Source organism: Sorex araneus, chromosome 3 (assembly GCF_027595985.1).
Source record: "Sorex araneus isolate mSorAra2 chromosome 3, mSorAra2.pri, whole genome shotgun sequence".
In the NCBI taxonomy this organism is placed as follows: Eukaryota; Metazoa; Chordata; class Mammalia; order Eulipotyphla; family Soricidae; genus Sorex; species Sorex araneus.
In genome coordinates, this window is record NC_073304.1 from 143,417,132 (window position 1) to 143,432,418 (window position 15,287).

Genomic DNA, 15,287 nt, shown 5'->3' on the forward strand with positions numbered 1-15,287 from the left:
AAAGGTGTTGAGTGGCCGCTGTGCTCAGTCTCTAGCCCTCATTCAGCCCGCAACTCCCTTCCCCCACATGGCCTTCGACTACAATGTAGTTGGTGATCGCTTCTGTGAGTTGACCTTTCCCCGGAACGTGAGGCCAGCCTCGAAGCCATGGAGTCAACCTCCTGGTACTTATTTCTACAGTTCTTGGGTGTTAGTCTCCCACTCTGTTATTCTATATACCATAGATGAGTGCAATCTTTCTATGTCTGTCTCTCTCTTTCTGACTCATTTCACTCAGCATGAAACTTTTCATGCCCATCCACTTGACTACAAAATTCTTGACCTCCTTTTTTCTAACAGCTGCATAGTATTCCATTGTATAGATGTACCAAAGTTTCCTCAACCAGTCATCCGTTCTGGGGCATTCGGGTTTTTTTCCAGATTCTGGCCATTGTAAACAGTGCTGCGATGAACATACATGTGCAGATGTTGTTTCGATTGTACTTTTTTGCCTCTCTGGGATATATTCCCAGCAGTGGTATTGCTGGGTCAAATGGGAATTCAATATCTAATTTTTTGAGAGTCGTCCAAATTGTTTTCCAGAAGGGCTGAACCAGTCGGCATTCCCACCAGCAGTGAAGAAGGGTCCCTTTCTCCCCACATCCTCTCCAACAGCGGTTGCTTTTGTTCTTTTGGATGTGTGCTAGTCTCTGTGGTGTGAGGTGGTATCTCAAAGTTGTTTTGATCTGCATCTCTCTGATGATTAGTGATGCAGAGCACTTTTTCATGTGCCTTTTGGCCATTCGTATTTCTTCCTTGGTAAAGTTTCTGTTCATTTCTTCGCCCCATTTTTTGATGGGATTGGATGTTTTCTTCTTGTAGAGTTCAACCAGTGCTTTATATACTATTGATATCAACCCCTTATCTGATGGGTATTGTGTAAATATCCTTTCCCATTCTGTGGATAGTCTTTGTATTCTGGTCACTGTATCTCTTGCGGTGCAGAAATCCATGGCCTTCATATATGCAAACAATGAGGCAGAGGAAAGGGACATGAAAAAAGCAATCCCATTCACAATCGTGCCCCAGAAAATCAGGTACCTCGGAATCAGCTTAACCAAGGAAGTAAAAGACCTTTACAAAGAAAACTACATAACGCTACTCCATGAAATCAAAGAGGACATGAGGAAATGGAAACATATACCCTGCTCGTGGATAGGGAGAATCAATGTTGTCAAAATGGCAATACTCCCTAAAGCATTATACAGATTCAATGCGATCCCTATAAGTATACCCATGACATTCTTCAAAGAAATGGATCAAGCAATCCTAAAATTCATATGGAATAACAAACGTCCAAGGATAGCTAAAACAATTCTTGGGAAAAAGATGATGGGAGGCATCACCATCCCCAACCTCAATCTTTACTACAAAGCAGTAACAATTAAAACAGCATGGTACTGGAACAAAGGCAGAGCCGTAGACCAATGGAACAGGGTGGAATATCCCTACACACAACCCCAAATGTATGACCATCTAATCTTTGATAAGGGAGCAAGAGATGTGAAGTGGAGCAAGGAAAGCCTCTTTAACAAATGGTGCTGGCACAACTGGACAACCACATGCAAAAAAATGGGTTTAGACCTTGACCTGACACCATGCACAAAAGTCAGATCAAAATGGATTAGAGACCTCAACATTAGACCACAAACCATAAGGTACATTGAAGACAAGGTCGGCGAAACCCTCCACGATATTGAAGATAAAGGTATCTTCAAAGGTGACACGGAACTAAGCAATCTAGTAAAAACAGAGATCAACAAATGGGACTACATTAAACTAAAAAGCTTATGCATATAATTTTTAGAGCAAAATCTGGAGGTTGGAAGCAAAACAGGAAACTGGGAGATCTCAGGCTGGAGGTACAAGAAGGAATGAAAGAAGAAGAGACTTGAAGGAAGGAAAGACTTTGGCTTGCTTTGAAGCCATATCCAATGATGCTCAGGGGTTATTTTTGGCTCTGCATGGAGGAATCACTGCTGGTGGAGCTCTGGGGACCATATAGAATTCTGGGGGTTGGATGTGGGTTGGCCATGTGCAAGGCAATCACCCTACCTGCTGTACTATCACTCTGGTCCAAGGAAGAAACTCTTGAGAGCCTCTTGGAGAGAGAAGCCATGTTTTTAAAGAACTGGTCCCAGAACAGTAGTTCAAGCCCCAGGAAATGGAATGGTCAGAGAGATGTTAACAGTTAAGGGAACCTGAAATGTTCTGATCTATTATTATATGAATGAAGCTGTTTTAAATTCCGGAGGCCAAAAAGATGCACTGATAGAGGAACATTGCACTCAACCTTTCCCAACCCACTTTCTATGAAAACATGAATTTTCAAAATACTAACAGGGGGGTTTGAATTTTAAAAAGTTGGGGTCAGTGTTTGATGATAACTACAAAACAGTGCTCCCTACAATGGTGTCCCTTGATGTACAACTGAACATTAAAGGCTCTGAGAATGTCTTCACCTGATTAAAAGACTATGAAATCCTTGAAAGGACTAAAATCCCCAGGAATAATGGGACCAAGTGGAGAGAAATAATTTTCCACTTTGTAGCTCAGGTTTATGGAGATAGTGACACCCTAAACTTTCTATTTCTTAAAATAAAGTCAGAGGCAGAAGGAGAAGGCAACCTTTGCAACCCTCCAGATTGGGTCAGTGGTCTCCCCGTTAAAACTTAACTAAGAAATTTTATTTATTTATTTTAAATTTAAATTTATTTTTATAAAGTTGTTTATAATATCTTATTATCTTTAATATTCCAATACCAATCCCACCATCATTGCACCTTCCCACCACCATTATTTCCAATTTTCCCAACCACCACCTAAGCCTGACCCAATAGCAGGCCCTAAATAATTTATTTTGTGTTACTTACTGTGAACAATCTGTTAAAAATGATCAAAAAAAGTTTTCTTAGAAGAAAGTTTGTGAACATTGTTATATCTCATGAAGCTTAAGCCCTTGTAGAAGATATTTACTAACATGTTGTTACAGGTTGAGCCTTGTGTGCTAATATTTTTTTAATAAAAATTGGTTGCCTTCTACTTCACATCCCATCCAATGTGGTGTGCTACTCCTGGTACATCACTGGTATGGAGTATGAGATGTCACTCCAGGAATTCTAAAATTTTAAATATAGGGTGATACAAGTGGAGTTAGATTTTTTTGATGTCTGAATCTGTTTTAAGCTTTATTTTTTTATTTTTTTTTAAACTTTTTATTAAATCACCATGTGGAAAGTTACAAAGTTCGCAGGTTTATATGTCAGTTATACAATATTCAAACACCCATCCCTTCACCAGTGCCCATACTCCACCACCAGAAACCCCAGTATACCCCCCGCCCCCACCCCCTACCCCCTACTGTATAACTAATGAATTTCACTTCATTTTTTCTTTACCTTGATTACATTCCATAATTCAACACAAAACTCACTATAGTTGTTAGAGTTTCCAAGCAAGAGAGACAGACCTACTACATTTGATAATTAGTTTTTCATTGCTAGAAATGAAGAGATATGTAGCCCCACTGCTACAAGTACACAACTCTCTCTCTCTCTCTCTCTCTCTCTCTCTCTCTCTCTCTTTTTCCCTTTTTCCTTTTCCCTTTTTTTTTTTCCCCTTTATCCCCCTCATCCTCCTTCCAGCGCCTCATAGTATGGTGTACGCCACGCCGCGTCGGCCAGCATGGGGCTTTTGCTTAGTTCACAGTCCAGAGAGCTGGCTGCTACATTAAAAACCTTCAATATTTCAACAAAAACTTACTGTTATTATTTGGAGTTTCCCCCCCAAGTCAGCCCTGTTCAAAAGGAACCGTTTCACATTGCTGACAATTATAAATGTTAAGTCGCTTGGACGTGGTAGCGTCCGCGCGGTTTTGGATTTCTGTATAAAGTCCAGGGAAAATTCTGCCAGATGCTGGAACCCCAATTCCTAAAGCTGTCCCTGGTTCCCGCTCGTTCCACATCCACCGGCTCTGCAGAGACATGGGCACCCGGGCCGAAAACCCGGCCGGCTGGAGCAGAGCCCCGGCCCTGGCGGGGGCTGGCCCTATATCCCTTAAGCTTTATTATTATTTTAAAAAATTTTTTTATTAGTGTGGAGTTAGATTTTTAACTGATGGTGACTTTGGGGTCTGGAGGCATCTCTGCAACTTGTTGATCTCTTCCGAGATTTATTTGTGAGTCTCTGGATCATGGCCAGTTAATGAGCCTATATGGTGCCAGAGGCAGTTTGTGGATGTGACTGCCAGGATCCTGGAAGAACAGGGGGACAGAGGAGGTCACCCATCCCCGACTCCTGGAAAGCCTTGAGATTTTGGTCACAAAACCCTCATTCTTGAATTTTAAACAGATTCACTCATGAATGAGGCTCATCCTGAGCCTGTGGAAATCGGCAGTGAGCCTGGTGGCAATTGGGTTCTGGAGAATTTTGGCTGCCGGGGTTGTTTGGGTGGGTGGTGGGTGTCCAAGATGAGACTGCCTGGTGCAGGGTCGGAATAACTAAGAAATTTAAAGGGAATACCTTGGGGTTTAAGCACTTTGAGGAATGATTCTGAGTAAGCCAGACATGGCCCCAACTCACCCCCACAAATGAATAAAGTGGGTACCTCTCCTGAAGTTTGTTTTAGCGACGCAGAGCCAAAGACAAGAGGGTGATTGTATTTTCAAACAGTTGCTCTTGGTTTGGCATGAAGTTTGCCAAGTAACTACCGCATAGTTAGGTGCTTGTCAGTGAGTGACCAAGACTGTAAAATACCATCTCGGTGTGGGAACACACAGAACTGGCGCTGAGAGAAGGAGTTCATCTCAGCAACTTTTCAAAGAAGTAATACTGGCAATAAGTGTGGCTTGGGGCAGTGAGGCAGTGAGGGAACCTTTGAGAAGCTCTGCTGGAAGCAAGAGGGACATGGTAGAGTAAATGCTCTAGTGTAATTTCCTGAAGAGACAAAGGAACTGAAGTGTCCAACAACCAAATATCCACGATTTTGGGTTGAGAGCCAAATCCGAGCATGGACTCTCTGGCTTGCCCCACAATCAGGAAGAGGCTTTACAGAGCACCGGGTGCTGGACCGAGAACTGTAGGTACTTCCAGAGGACAGCCTTGCTGAATGTGAGTGCCCAAGGGTACGGGCAGAGTTTGACCATGCCCACCACAAACAGCTGATGGGGCTGATAGGGAGACTGCTCCAGGTAAGTCCTTGGAGTTTTGGCCTAATGGAACCTTTGTGGGAATGAGAACCAGAAGCAGCACAGAGACCCAAGCTTGCTGCAGGCTTCCAGCTGGCTGCATCTCATCATGTGTCCTGTTGGACTCTGACCTCCTGTACTTACACCAAGGCATTTTAGTCATGGTCAGTGTTTGTATAAGTTACTTCCCCTTGAGTTCACTGGAGCAAAACACTGTCCTGGCAGGTGAACACTATTCATGCTCTGTGGTCTGGTACCGATCCCTACCTATCTCACACCTTGTTAGCTTTAATTCCAGATGGAATAGGTAAAGATGAAAACTGTAGAAGATGGTAATGTAGCTCAGTGGCAGAGTACACTCTTTACTTGTAGGAGACACATATTCCTCCACATACACCAAATGAAAGCAGAAAAACCAAAACAATTTTCCAGAAATTGTAGAACGTTTACTATTCATGTAGGGAACATTTACTTATACAACACAAAAACAGTGATAGGCACGTGAGTAAAGACTGAATAAATGACAAAGAAATATAGAAAGATTTTCCAGGTTAGGCGAAGGATGTAGTTCAGTTATCACTATCAGTAAGCACATGCTTCCTTGAGTAATGGTTAGACTTCTCTCTTCCCCCAGTCCCTGGTAAGCAATTAAAAAATAAGTTTTTTTGTCATTTATATTTAGTGAAACCCACAACTTTATGTGACACCAAGATTGACATCTTCCAGGAAATGGCTTGCTGAGAATAACTGAACACGGCTATGGGGAGAGGGGATGTGATTCTTTGCAAACACATCAGGAAACATTTGAGTGCCATTTTGGAATTATGAGCTTTTTAGTTCTCCTGGCCCAGCAATCTCACTCCCTGTAGATACTCTATATAGAAGTCTGTGAGCCATACACAGGGATATCCAGGACCACATTATCTACTTTAAAACACATTTTATTGTGAAATGTAACACTTAGAATAGTGAAGTCTGGAGCCAGAGGGCAGAGTACTTGCCTTTTATGCATCTGATTTGGATTCCATCACCAGCACCCCAAATAGTCCCCCAAGCACCACTAGCAGTGCTCCTTGAGTGCCAAACCAGAGTAAGCCCTGAGCACTGCCAGGTGTGGCCCAAAAATGAAAAACAAGAAAAGTGTAGCTCTGTGCAGTCACCATTGGTCAACGTGGTGAAACATACCAGCCTCCAAGACTCCCTCAGTGTTTCATCTTTCTGACCCCAAATATCGCTCAACCCTCCCCCCAGAAAATCACTTTCTTGACTCCTAGATATTATTTTATTTGCTTTTATAAGTAATTTTGTCAACAAAGTAGGAATACCTAAGTACACAGTTGTACTTCGCCTGTTTGTGAAATTTATCCTAATTGAAGCAACAATTTCTTTAAAAGTAAGCATTGTCTTGCATCTGTCTTTGTTTTTAATAAACATTACATTGGTATTTGAATATATTATTATAATGTGACTACAGTTTAGTATTCTTATTGCTTATATGGTATTCTGTTGCATGAACATATCTTTATTCACTATAACTCACAGACATTAGGGTTGTTTCAGGTTTTGGCTGATACGCACATTGTATTAAGTTGCATTTCCTTGGTAACTAATATGGCTGAGCATCTTTCACAGATTCATTTGCTATTTGAATCATCTTTTGTGAAGTGTGCACTCAAGGGCTAACTTATTTGATCATTTTCAAATGGAATTTTCAGTCTTTTTTAATTTTGATTCTTTATATAAATTGAACTCTGTCATAGTATTTCCCCCCACTCTTTGCCTTTTTATTTTTGATGAAAATAATACTTATTTTTAGAAGTAGCCAAATTTCTGTTTTTTATGATTAATTTTTACTGGGGCTTCATTTAAGAATTCTTTCTCTGTCAAAGTGTTAAGAAAATAATCTCCTGTTGTATATTCTGAAAAGTTAATTATAATTATTTTTGTCTTTCATTTAACTTTCACTAAGACTTCATTTGGAGTTGAATTTTGTGTATAATGTGAGGTAGAGAGTTAATTTCAATTGTCAACCATATATATTTTAAGAACTATTTGTTCCCCTTTTAATTTAAATTTTTTCATAAGTCAAGTGTCTCTATATATTTGACTCCCTTAAGAACACTGTATCCTATTCATTAATATATCCATCCTTGAACCAACAGTCTGCTGTTTTAAGGAATATAGTATTATTTTAAGTTTTTCTATGGGATAGAACAAATCAACTTTTCTTTTTCCAGAAATATGTTGCCTATTATTTATTATTTTCATTTCCATATACATCTTATCTTGTTTTTATAGCATTGATTACAATTTTTTAAATTAAGGTACCATGATTAAAAAGTCCTTCACAGTAGAGCCTCAAGCACACGATGTTCCACACCATTTCACCCCCAGTGTCAGCTTTGCCCCACAGCACCCCTACTTTCCTTCCACTCTCCAGACTGCCTTCTTGATAGGCACATTCTAAAAATTTTTGTAATAGTTGACCCATATAAATCTTATGACCTACTTGTTTGGATTTTAATTGGTGTTTGAGTGATTCTCTATGCCAATTTGTATAGAGTTAGTGCTGTTGTGACATTTAGTCTTTTGATCCATGAGCGTGATGTTGTTTCCATTCCTTAGTCTTCCTCTCCATCCAATTGACTTCACTTGGCAGAACGTCCCCAGCTGCATCTATTGCATCTATGTAGTAGCAAATAGTATTTTGAATTTTCTTATAGTCCAATAGTATTCCATATCTATGATTCCTCTCTCCTAACTTCATATTTGAGTTGCTTTTATTGATATTAAGAAATTTATTTATTAGTTTTTGAGCCACATCTGGCAGTACTGAGGGCTTACTCCTGGCTCTGCACTCAAGGATCTACTGCACTCAAGGATCTACTACTGAGTGATCCTTGGGAGACCACTTGGGGTCCTGGGGATTAAACCTGGTCAACCATGTACAAGACGGATGCCCTTCCCGCTATACTACTGCTCTGACCCTTCAATTTATTTTTTGTATATTGATTTTTCAAAGCTCATTTTTGTTTTATGTATTTTAAATGTTTTTTCCCACCCCTCTTTCCTTCCCTTTGTTGTTGCTGCTGCAATGACTAGGGGCTGAATGCTTGATTGTGGTGCTCACACCCTTTAGCTGTGGTGCTCTCAGGGGCTTTGCTTGTGGTGCACCTTGGTGCACACTTGGTTGTGGTGTGCCAGAGATTGCACATACTTTTTTGAGTTTGTTTATGATTTGGATCCTCACCCCACAGTGCTCAGGGGCTACCACAGCTCAATGTTTGGAGGGATTTCTGGTAATGCTCAGGGACTCGTGGTGGGGACTGAGGACTGAGTCCAGAGAAAAGCCATGCCAGCAGCAGGTAAGCTCTGTCTCTGGCCAGATCGCACTTGCTTTATTGTGGCTCTGGGAATCACAGAGGACAGGGCACTGAAGCAGAGATCTGTACTTGGCACTCAGGCTGGTGCTGGGAATTGAGCTCACAGCCTCATGTCTATAAAGCAGGCACTCAACAACTATTGGGCCACAGCCTTGGGCCTATATTTAGCAACCTTGTGATACTCTATTACTACTTCTATTATTTTTTATTTTGTAGATTCAGTTTTCTGTGTATATAATCACATTATATGTTAAAAAAGCAGTAGCTTCAGTCCTTCCTTTAAGTGGATATAATTTTCATTTTACAGAATATTGTCAGCTATATATTATGAAATTATATAACTAATTACAATATTACAAATATCTACAATGATAAAATTAGAATCATTTAAATTATATTTTTATGTGAATTATACTATAAATTGCAAAATTATTTCCTCAGACTTTGGAATCACTCTATTTCCATGAATCATGGCTATATTGACAAGCTGTGCAATTCTGTGTTACTGTCTCAATTTCTCTGAATTCTCAAAAATCTTATATGTCACATGGGTTTGTTCATGGCCCATCCAGTTCCTGGAAGTGTCAGGAGGATTAAATGCAACAAACTTATGCAAAGCAGTTAGTCGGGAGCTGGGTACACAATACATGTTCAATAAGTGGTAATGAGTTTTATGGTCATAATTCAATTACTCAAGCTTTTATTAGGCTCCTCTTGTGGGCCAGGAATGACGCAGGTAAACTTGGACAGAATTGGAGGGAAAACTGATGTGGACTATAATGTATCTGAAACAAAAATTTGGAGCTGTGCCTGGAATGTATAGTATGACTTCAGTAAAAAAAATATAAAGCATGTGCTTGATATTTTTATGACTACTCCTGATCAGTTTTTGATGCCAGATAGACAGGAGCAAAGGGAAGTCGTCTTTCCTTCTGGGGAGAAGCTGGGGCCTAGTAATGAGCTCTTTGAGAGGTGATACGGGTATGAACTGCCCATCTCCCCTAAGGAATGAGTGGGGATGTCTTTCCTTTCCTAGCCCAGGTTCCCCACCAATTTCTTTACAAGACCCCTCGACTGACTGCAGAACAATGATCTGTCTCCATTGCACTGACTTTCACAAAGACTTTGCTGTCACTGCAGGTGTTCATGCCTGGATATGGGCCCACAGAAGCAATGCACCTGTTAAGACCTGGTAGAGTGGAAACCGAATGTAGGCTGAACATGAAATAACTTATTGCATATTTCTTGTTACAACAAAATGGTAAGTGAAATTATTAAATAGTTTAGGGAAAGAATGTGAAAATTGTTATTTTTTCACAGTGAAAGTATAGCCATTCCCCTACCGTGTAATTTCTCCTTTCATATCTGTGTCTGTGGAAGTCTCAGGGGTTCCTCCAGTACTCATGGATTCCTCCAGTACTGGATCCCACCAACTCCTCATTTTTCACTTTTTATGATTTTTATTTTATCCACACATTTTCCAAATGGCTTTATGGCAAAATGTTCTTTTTGGGTATGGGAAGGAGAAGCAATGAATGGAGAATAATTTGCAACTGGCAAAGATTTCCTGGAAAGTTAAAGCAAATTCAGCTGTGACAGATGTGATTCACATGAATTGTATTTGTGTAAGGATTATAATTGACTCAATTTAAGGTTGATGGTAAAATATATATATATTGCACTCATGAATTCTGTTCCTGGCATCACAAAACAAAACAAACACCGCTACCACACACACACACACACACACACACACAAAGTAAAAAGAGAAAGAAAACACCCTTACACTAACTTCTCACTTCTTCTAGCACCTAACAACCCCACTCCCAGCAAAACAAAAGACAACCAAAAGCCAAAACAAAAAACCAAATAACAGGATTCCAGCACAGAGATTCTGATTCAGCTAATCAGAGGAGGGGCCCAGTATCTTCATAGAATGGAGGGGGCGAGCTTATTGAGGTGTTCTTTGATGCCTGCTCTGCTTTCTGCTACAGAGCTGCATCCTGCCAAACAGGACCAGTGAACAAACAAATGCGGAGTCGACCTCGTGGCAGGATAAATGACTCGCATTCATTCCCCAATATCCATCGAGGCCCACTCAAGGTTACAAGGAAAGAATGCAAGCTGCTGGTTGTGCCTGTCCTTCACTGAACATCCTAGTTTAGTTCCCACTTCCAAAACGCGCCAAGGGCTCCTTAAAGAAAGAAGTAAAAGAGCCTTCTCTGCACACGTTGCATCCATGCCCCCTTCCTCAAATAAACCAAAAAAAAAAAAAAAAAAAAAAAGCATTTAGCAATCTCTAGTGCCCTCTAGTGGCATATACTTGTCATGTCAGGTATCAGTAGCTCAATTTTGTTTAAAAACGAAAAACAAACAAAAAACCAACAAAACTTAAAAACAACACCATAAACTATGCAAATAGACTTAAGGCTGACCCAAAATGACAAACACTTCAGAGTTCCTCTTAATTGAAGCTCCTAGAGCAGTCAGATTCATATAGAGCCAGAAAACAGAATGACGGCTGCCACGACTATGAATGAGCAATCACTGTTTTTTAGGTATATTTTAGTTCATAAGAAGACAAAGTTTTGGAGTTGTGTGTGTGTGTTGCGGGGGGAGGGTATTGTGAGAGTGGTGGGGACTGTGACATTCAATGTTTATGTAGTAGCACTGTAGCACTGTCGTCCAGTTGTTCATCGATTTGCTTGAGCGGGCACCAGTAATGTCTCCATTTGTAAGACTTGTTACTGTTTTTGGCATATCGAATACGCCATGGGTAGCTTGCCAGGCTCTGCCATGTGTGCGGGATACTCTCAGTAGCTTGCCGGGCTCTCCGAGAGGGATGGAGGAATGGAACCCAGGTCGGCTGTGTGCAAGGCAAACGCCCTATCTAGTGCTATCACTCTAGTCCGTTTATGTAGTAATACCACTAAATTGCAAACTTAAAATGATCAAGATGGTAAATTTTGTTGTGCATATTTTAACACACACAGAAATATAGTTTCAGCCTGTTTGGGTTTATAGAAACTTTCAGCTCTCTTGCATTTTATTTTCTTATTTGAATCTCGCTCTACTTTGAGTGATGTTTTTATAATTTTGGTATGCATTTTCAAATCATATTTATGTATATTATATGTATAGTTATTTTTTCATGTGCACTTTTAATGTATACAGTGTTTTTGTATAAAGAAAACTATGTTACATATGATCATACACTTTTTTGTGTATACAGAAAATAGGTATTCTTTATTAATGTAAATTTTATATCTGCATAATAAAATATTTTAAAACTTATGTAGGTAACTGTATAGGTTAATATATCCTTTAGATATAAGAATATTACATGTGCTTTAAAGTATAAAAGGGATCTGACAGAGTAACTGCTATATAGCATTTTGTAGTGTGGATGCAGCTGATTTATTTGACATTCTCTTTTATTTATGGTCATTTACATTGCTTTCACTTACCCTCCTTTCCATGAGTGCCTCACATGTGTGACTCTGTGCACATATGTGAGGTTTTCTGTAGGATAGTAAGCCAGATGCTTCCAAGTTCTCATTCAAGTCGGAAACTCAGCTCTAAATTAAAAGGACTGTAAAAATAAAAAGCACTCAGCCTGGCAGAGGATGAAGGAGGGGCTGGCCGTGCTAAGGGAAGGTAAAGGCTGGACAAGCCTCCAATGGAAGTGATGGGATTGTCTGAACCTACAGCTACATTCAAAGCTATATTCTCCCTGGCTTGGATATAGCACAACTTGGTTTTTATTTTTCTGTCCTCCCTCCCTCCCTTCCCTCCCTTCCTCCCTTTCCTCCCTCCCTCCCTCCCTTCCTTCCTTCCTTCCTTCCTTCCTTCCTTCCTTCCTTCCTTCCTTCCTTCCTTCCTTCCTTCCTTCCTTCCTTCCTTCCTTCCTTCCTTCCTTCCTTCCTTCCTTCCTTCCTCCTTCTCACCTCGAAGAAAAGAATTTCAGGAGTAGATGAGCATTGAAGTAAGACAGATTTTATTTGGAGGTTTTTAGGAAAGGCAAGGAGGGAATAGAGTGGAGAGTAGAGTAATGCACTCAAGAGAGAGCACAGGCTTCCCCAAAGATGAGGAGCCCCTACACACATCCCAGCATTAGATAGGAAGGTACACATCTCAAGAGGGGAGATGCGGGTGACAGATGTGCTTGGCCATGTGGGCACAAGCAGCATATGGGCTTGGTAGTGTATGCAGGCCCTCCCTTTGTTTAAGGTGGCTTTTGTAGGTTATTTTTCAAGCCACCCCCATGTGGGGCTTTCTAGCTAGATAAGAGTCTATTGCTAAGTTGTTGCTAAGAGGGTAGATTTAGGAGTGATCTTCTTTGAAACTCCTTTTCTGGATCTTTGTTCCTGCTGATCTTCTGAGGGTGGGTCTAGCCTTCTCTGGTGTGGACTAACTGAGGGTTAATCAGATTAAAGGAGGAAATTGAGGGTTCTTGAGTAATTTCCGTCAGGCCCTTTCCAGTCTCCTCAGGTCTGCTGCTGGAGAAGGGCTTATCAGGTCTTGCTTTCTGTATCCGCAAGATGGGTCAGACTTAGGACTAGTGGTTTTATTACTTCCCAGAAATTTCATTTTGCCTTAGTGTGTGTGTTTGTGTGTGTGTGTGTGTGAACACTTCCCTAGTCTACTTGTCTGCTTGCCTACATCACTTTTTCTTTAGGAATATGCTTTTAGCTGGCTTAAATTGAAAAGCATAAAAAAGAAATACAATCAAGGGTATCTCCCATTTTCCTGTTTTTCATCTACACCATTCTCCATGGAACCAACTCAAATGTCATGGATCAAATTTTTCATCCTTCCAAAAGATTGTTTATGCATAGATAAGGATGTATTTATGCACACACACACACACCTATGTATGTATATGTCCAGAACTCTCTCAAAAGTCATCAATAATTGTACATCTTTTATTTTTTTAATTTTTATTTATTTATTTTTTTGCTTTTTTTGGGTCACACCCGGAAATGCACAGGGGTCACTCCTGGCTCATGCACTCAGGAATCAACCCTGGCGGTGCTCAGGGGACCATATGGGATGCTGGGATTTGAACCCAGGTCGGCCGCGTGCAAGGCAAATGCCCTACCCACTGTGTTATCGCTCCAGCCCCTCGTACATCTTTTAAAAAGTTTTTATTGAAACTTATTTAGAAAGATGTGAGCGGAGAGAGAGAGGGAGAAGTACATGTTCAAGAGAGAACACTGGCTTCTTCAGAGCAGAAATAAGCAAGCAAAAAAACATGAGGCAGCAAATGAGATATGTGTTCAGGGGAAAACATGGGCTTGCATACAATTATACTCCTCTTTTCATGAAATGATGGAGGTGTACCCTTAGGAAGACACTTAATTTCTTCATTATTTGTGGTATTTTATTTTGTAGTACACAACAATCTAACCTATTTAAGCATCTCTTGAGGGACGCTTGTATTCCAATCTTTACTTTCATACCTGATGCTGCAAGAAACAGCCTTGTTGAATGCTGTGCATGTGTGAGAACACAGAAGATTCACTCCTAGTTGTGGGGTTGTTGAATAAAATTCTCTGTAGGTTTTAAGGACTGCCAGTTCCTTTAGTCCTTTGTTGCTAACTTGCTGTGTAATTTCAGGTTCCACATATGAGTGAGATCACTCTAGATATATTCCTTTCTTTCTGACTCACTTCACTGTGATGGTGGTGGTTGTGTGGGGATAAAAGGAAGGGGTGGTACTGGGGTCCTTGGGGGTCCTTGGGGGGAAGGAGATGGCTACACTGGTGATGAAAATGTTAAAAAATTATGTTCACAGGAAACTACTAAAAACTATATTGTAAATCACAGAACCTCAACAAAAATATAAAAAGTAATAAATTTAAAGCATTGCTAGTTATTCTGAGGAAATTTTGCCTTTGTCCCTGTTTTGATGGTGTCTGTCTAACCTTCACCCAAACACAGTTGTATAATTCATCAATCAGATAAGTGAAAAACATGACCTCAATGTTTGTTATTATGAGACGAGTTTAATTTTTTTTGCATGAGAATAGTCAAACATCTTTTCAAATATTGATGAATGGATCATAGAGTTTTTCTTATTTGTCTTAAAGTGAAACTTGAGACTTACTATTCCTTTTCCATTTCTCCCTTCCTTTCTTTTCTCATTAAAACTCATTACGGGGGGAGGGGGGGTGTATGGTGCCACCAACAGGTCAACTTGTACCTGCAGGGCAAGTGTATCAAAAGTCTGATGGTGCCTTCAGTCTTTCTGATACCCCCAAATATTGCCGCTGTGCCTTTGGCCAGACCTCCACAACTTGGGACCAAGTTTAACAAGAAATTAAGCAGCCAAAAGTTAGTTATGTGGGAGTCACATCCACAAACCACCTCCTGCTCAGCTATACAAGCTCATTTATTGGCCTTTTTTCAGAAACCCATAGATAAATCTCGAGAGAGATCAAAAGCTGCAATTAAGCTCGGATCCACTCATGGCTGAACAGACTGGGGTAAATTGGAGGGGGACAGGTTGGCCTGTGCCTTCCCAAATAGAGCCCCCAGCAGCCACTTGCTTCCACAATTCAAAATTGCTGCCATACCCCTGGTGTGACTCCATTGTCTCAGGTCGGACCTCACCAAGATAAAATATGCTGAAAATTCTAGTATGTGGGTTTTTTTTTTTTGCTTTTTTTTTTGGGTC

General features: G+C 40.5%; 1 long non-coding RNA gene across 1 annotated transcript in view; it reads left to right on the forward strand.

Moving 5' to 3' along the window:
- Positions 1-9,778: 9,778 nt before the first annotated feature.
- LOC129403581 (uncharacterized) overlaps positions 9,779-15,287 on the forward strand; it is a 43,710-nt gene continuing 38,201 nt past the window's right edge. Inside the window, exon 1 of the long non-coding RNA XR_008629317.1 lies at positions 9,779-9,869. This is a non-coding gene — a long non-coding RNA (uncharacterized LOC129403581). The remainder of the gene's footprint in view (positions 9,870-15,287) is intronic.